The sequence below is a fragment of the Tupaia chinensis genome, unplaced genomic scaffold (genome assembly GCF_000334495.1).
Source record: "Tupaia chinensis unplaced genomic scaffold, TupChi_1.0 Scaffold144500_1, whole genome shotgun sequence".
NCBI lineage: Eukaryota > Metazoa > Chordata > Mammalia > Scandentia > Tupaiidae > Tupaia > Tupaia belangeri.
Genome location: NW_006204359.1, coordinates 455,832 through 461,831, shown reverse-complemented (window position 1 = coordinate 461,831; position 6,000 = coordinate 455,832). Strand labels below are relative to the sequence as shown.

Here is a 6,000-nt window from a genome sequence, read left to right as displayed (position 1 = left end):
CATGCCCTAATATAAAAAATCCCCGAAAAAAAAAAAAAAAAAAAGAAAAAGACGCTCCAGATTTTAGCATCCCTGACCCTTGGCCAGTCTTACAGAAGAAAATATGAGATCCAGAGAGGTCAAGAGATTATGCACAGTCAGACAACAGTTCAGTGCTACCAGTCTGGACCAGAAACCCAAGTCCCAGCTCCGCCCATTCTGGGCCGCCTTGGATAACCTGGGATTAGAGCAGTCATGTTAGCATGCTAGTCTTCAGTAACTCAATTTTCCAAAGAGGATTGGGTAATGAGACATTTTAAGCTTGCATTTGTGGCACATGTATTGTTATTGTTATTAATTACCACAGCTTTCTCTTATGCATATATCTGAGCTATTTATTGATGTCTGAAAATAGCCACCTTGTTTTAGCCTCGTAGTAGTTTACAACCTGTGTCTTGAACCTATGACAGGTAAGTAAATCCTTACAGTTTTTTTTAATTGCCAGAGGGTGCATGCACTTCCCAGGGAGATGAAGAGAAAGTGAGTTGGAGAGAAAGTGAGAGATGGAGAGACAGAGAAACAGGTGATGGGAGAAAGCGCCCTCTAGGGAGGCATGGTCACGCCACAATTCCTTCAGCATTTCTCTGTGTTGCCAGGTTTTGGAGCGTACATATATACCTGTCATGTTTTTCAAGCTGTCTAGGCTAGGATTTGAATTGTGATCAGCCATGGAATCCAGCCCCTTTAATCATTAGGCTATGGGCCTGACCCAATTCTTAACATTTTTAAATGAATCCACTTTTCATTATTTATTCCATGTCTTTTTCATAGCTAGGGCCTTATATTCCTTCAATTTTATAACTGCATTTATACAAATAGAATGGAATCAGAAAATAATGATGAAAAATATTTTAATTATATAAAAGGATGTTAAGAACTTATAGCATATTGAAGTAATTATTTTTAAAGAAGTATTTATTTAATTTCTTTCTTCTTCTTTCTTTCTCTTTCTTCTTTTTCCTTCTCCTTCTATTTCTACTTCTCCTTCTTCTTTTAAATTGCTATAGGGCATGTGTGCTCCCCAGAGTGAGACAGAGAGAGAGGGAAAATAGGGAAGCAAGTAGCCAGGTCTGGGACTTGAACCGTAGTTGGCCATGTTGGAGTTCCGTGCCTCAACCACCATGCCAGCTGCTGGCCCCCATATTGAAGCTAAAGACTACTTTTATAAACTAGAGAAGTTAGGATTTGAGAAGTCAGAGCAATGGAAGACAAAGTCTCATTATTAAAAATAAGAATAAAAATAATAACATTAAAAAATACGAATATAGATACAAGTAGTCATGCGTAGGAGAGAAGAGCACATGCTAGTATTGTCTTTAGAGTGGCAGGTAGTAGGTATTTGTGAATGGAATTAGGTGTGCTGATTTAGTTTGTCACCTACTGCTTCTTAGCGTGGAGCGAGGGACATGGCCTGAGAGAACCGTGTGCTGACAGCCACAGCTCTCAGAACTCACATTGGTATTTCCAGGAACAGGTTGCATTATTTTAGACAAGGGACAGCCTGGAGCGCGTGCACACTTGTTCTGCCCTTCTGCAAGTTTCAGTGAGGAAGAAGGTTATCTGTGTGAACTTGCCCTTCTCGGGAGAGAGCAATGTAATGGAAGCTGCGAAAGCAAGATTTCATGAGAAGGGAGGCATGATTAAGAGTGTCAGAGGGGGACCAGCAGTTAGCATAATGGCTATGTTGCTGGACTCCCCTGTAGTGGATCACGGTTCATGTCCTGGACCCAATGGCTTGAAACTCATGCTGGGCATGTGTGCGTGCGTGCTCAAGATCCCGAGAGGAGAATGGAGGAGAAGGGATTGCGGTGTGGCCATCCTCCCTGGGGAGTGATTTCTTGCTTTCTGTCTCTCTCTGACTTTCTGGTGAGTGCACGCACCCTATAGCAAAAACCTCTCAAAAAAAAAAAAGCTGTCAAATGAAGCAGAGGAGAGGTGCCAAATCCACCCCAGCGTCTGGCTCAGGCCAGAAGTGAAAAGGAAGGGGAGGAAGTTGGAAGCAGTGAGCATAGACTTCCCTTCCAGGAAGCTTGACTGAAGGATGGATAGATGGGGCAGTAACTAGTGGTGACCTACAGTGACTCATTGTGACATTGTGACATCTGAGATCTGCCTGTGTTTTTATTCTGATCAAAAGAGTTAGTGCAGATGTTGAATTAGAAAGTGCTGGAGAGAGAGAATATAACCCACATAGAAAAAGCCTAGAAGAAATAGGAGGCATGGGAGGGGCTGACCCTGGATAGGCAGGGACCTGCCCTTTCTCTGAAATAGAGCTCCAGGAAGAAAGGGTGGGCCTGGAGGGGGCCCTCTGGTGGGTGGAGTCAGGCAGGAAGTTAGGGAGTTCATGCCTGATGCCCTTTGTTATCTGAGCCATACAAAGCAAAATTATTATAGAGCAGGGAGCATGGGTGTGGGTTGGCTCTTGAATAGCCCACAAGAGGGTGATAATAGGTTGACAGTCCATAAGGGAGACCCACTTGAGACCGGACGTCTCAGATTGCACGGGACCACGCCTGGTGTGCTGACCTCTATGCTGGTGCAGGAGCAGGGCATTCCATCCTAGACAGACAACTGAGGAGGGCACAGGGATTAAAGAATTGAGAATTTCTGGAGAGATGTCTAGCCATGAGGGGAAGGAGACAGAGCCAGAGGGGCCCCAAAGCCCTTGACCCTGGTGACCATTGGAAGGGAGGAGAGTAGAAAAGTGGAAGCCCTGAGTGGGAGAACAAGTCTGTCAGAGAATGGGACTATGCCGTTGAAGAGTTCAGACATGTTATTTGGGTTGGGTTTGCCAAAGTGCAATGCTATGGACTAAGGGATGCAGTGACTTAGGCCAGAGAAGGGACAACTCACTCACATGAATGCTGAAGTCCCCAGGTGGACTACAGGAGGGGGTTCCTGGAAGGGAGTGACCAACGGGTCAGTAAGTGGCCAGGAGGGCATGCTGGCATTGGAGGAGGACGGTCCACATAGAAGAGGTTTGTGCCTGTGGGTCAGAAAGCACCGAAGCGAAGGCACAGCAGAGCTGCAAGCACACCTTCAGCCCATCTCCCAGGGACATGGCACAGTGTCGGAAGGCCTGAGAGAGGCTGGAGCCAGGGCCTGACCTGATGGGAATCAGGGCAAACAGGAGTGGCAGAGTAGCTTGGCAATGAGGCAGAGTCATGGTGTTCCAGAGAGCACAGTGGAATAGAAGGGGAGATTGAGTGTTAAGTGGAAAAACACAGGGAGTGCTGATTCCAGGAGAGAAGAGAGTGGAGGGGCTTGCCTTTTGGTAGAGGTGGAAGATGGCAAAGGTGGAAGGTAAGGGATTAGCTGGTCTTAAGGCTCTGGGTACCAGGTCATGTTCTCTGAACTTGTGGTGGGATTTCAGCCATTGGGTTGTGGAGATTTCAGCTCTACTTGCTTTTTGGTTGTTATAACCTCTTCCTACCAAAACTTGGCAAGGAGAGAAAGGAAAGAGATGGAGTAATAACTGGAGTTTGGTGTTGGCTATGAAGTTTTGTCCATAAAGTAAAGAATCTTTATAGACAGGAGCCAGTTAGAATGAATAAGTATCACTGTATGCAAAATCTCTATTTGATACAGTCTGACATTCAGATTAAGAATATTGGGTAATAATTGAACTACAATACTCCAAGCCCTGTTCTCTGTTCTTTACTGAATTTAATCTTATCTTTAACCCTGTCACTTTTATTTATTTTTTTCTTTTTTAGGGGGGAGAGGTTTTTAGCTATAGGGTGCATGCGCTCGCCAGAAAGACAGAGACAGAGAGACAGAAAGCGAGAAATCACCCCCCAGGGGGGATGGCCACGCCACAGTCTCTTCTCCTCCATTCTCCTCTCGGGATCTAGGGCATGCACGCAGACGCACCCAGCATGAGTTTGAGCCACCGGGTCTGGGACTTGAACCGTGGTTGACTATGTGGGATCCCAGCGACATAGCCATTATGCTAACTGCTGATCCCCAACCCTGTCACTTTTATGCTCCCTACTGAGTAGAGACGAAGGGGAAAGACAGAGGTTAAGAATACTTGCTTAAGGTCACACACTAAAAAGAGGGAGGTCAGACTTAGGCAGTTGTCAAAGCGAGCTTAGGTTGCTGTGGAAGCTCTGTATTGCGTGGCTTGCTGGGGTGCAGATGTGGACTCTTGGAGAGAGTTTATATTCTGATGAGAGGTGCATGCAATGAAAACAGACCTCGACTGCAGATGCGGGCTTCCAAATTCTGTATCATAGACCAGTAAATGCAAGAAATGAGTTATCTTACATTTTAAAAAACATTTAAAAGTTAGACCAGAGGTTCATTTCTCCTGAATCTCAGGTGAAGGCTTCTGCAGAAAGAGCCAGGCTCCTGCACTCACTGGTACATTTGCATTAGTTTTATTTAAGTTTATTTAATTTCTTTCCTGCATTTGCAAGAGAAACAGTGAAAGAGACACGGACACTCTGTGATCTACCCTCAGCTTCAGCCAGCCTGAATTATGGGCATTTGCAGGCCTGATGTGTACAAGGGGGTCTCTGGTTGCAAACCTGGCTCCTCCCATGTGGATCAGCCTAGACAAAGGGCAGAGGGTTGCCTTACTGCTGTACCACTCTCCAGACCCCAGGGTTTTTTTTTAAAATGTATGATAACTCATTTCCTGCATTAGAGTCTGTCTCAGGAATTGCAAACATTTGGAAAACACTTAGTGTTGATTGTTTTGAACTGATTGGCCCATCATAGGTCAGGCATTTCTTGTCTGTCTGCTTCCTCTTTTTTTACTTTTTTTTTTTTTTTGGAGAGGTTTTTCACTATAGGGCGCGTGCGCTCGCCAGACAGAGAGAGACATAGAGACAGAAAGCGAGAAATCACTCCACAGGGAGTATGGTCACGCCACAATCCCTTCTCCTCCATTCTCCTCTCGGGATCTTGGGCACGCATGCACACGCACCCGGCGTGAGTTTGAAGCCACCGGGTCCGGGACGCAAACTGCGGTTGACTACGTGGGAGTCCAGCGACATAGCCATTACGCTAACTGCTGGTTCCCTGTCTGCTTTCCTCTTTGATGCCCATTCACCTAGCATCTTCCACAGTTAGTTAACATTAAAAGAGACAGAGAATGTGAAATGTTGACTCCTAGTTTCTAGAGGTCATTTTCCAAATATTCATGTGGAAGAGAAAAAGCCAGTGAGAACCAAAATTCTTAAATTTAGGTCATAAATAATCTACTCTTCATCATCATGATTCAATGAAAGGTTGTTAGATGATACTTATAAGGCTTAAAGTTAAAGTTAGGGAAGACCTATGAATGACCAAAAAGCATATGAAAAAGTGTTCAACATCCCTTACCATAAGGGAAATGCAAATCAAAACCACAATGAGATGCACTTAACACCCCGTCAGAATGGCTATGATTAAAAAAAATAGAGAATGACAAGTTCTGGTGAGGTTGTGGTGAAAAGGCAACTCTCCTACACTGTTGATGGGAATGTAATTGGTACAGCCACTGTGGGGAACAGTTTGGAAGTTCCTCAAAAACCTATAAATAGAACTACCATATGACCCAGTAATCCCATTCACTGACATTTACCGAAAAGATAAGAAAATGGTCAGAAAGACACATGCATATCCATATTTATTGTAGCATTATTCACAGTTACTAAACCATGGAATCAACCTAAATGCCCAAGAATGGATGACTGGATAGAAAGAATGTGGCACATGAACACTGTGGAATACTACCCGGCCATATAAAACAATGAAACCCTGTCACTTGATACAAAGTAGATGAATATAGAAGATTTAATGCTAAATGAAGCAAGTCAGATTGTGAAAGACAGACATTGCGTGTCCCTCCTCAATATACATAGAATGTCTGAACTTTATGACAGAATTGGAAAGATGGGAATATGTAATAGCAGAGGAGCAAGTGTAGATACTGAGAGTGTGTAGGAAGAGGTGTATTGTTTGTTGGGAGAG

At 44.4% G+C, this 6,000-nt stretch overlaps 1 protein-coding gene across 1 annotated transcript in view; it reads left to right on the top strand.

Annotated features, from left to right (window-relative positions):
- Positions 1 to 6,000, top strand: part of LOC102489492 (carbonic anhydrase-related protein-like) — a 57,235-nt gene that overhangs the window by 1,359 nt on the left and 49,876 nt on the right. The window lies entirely within an intron of this gene.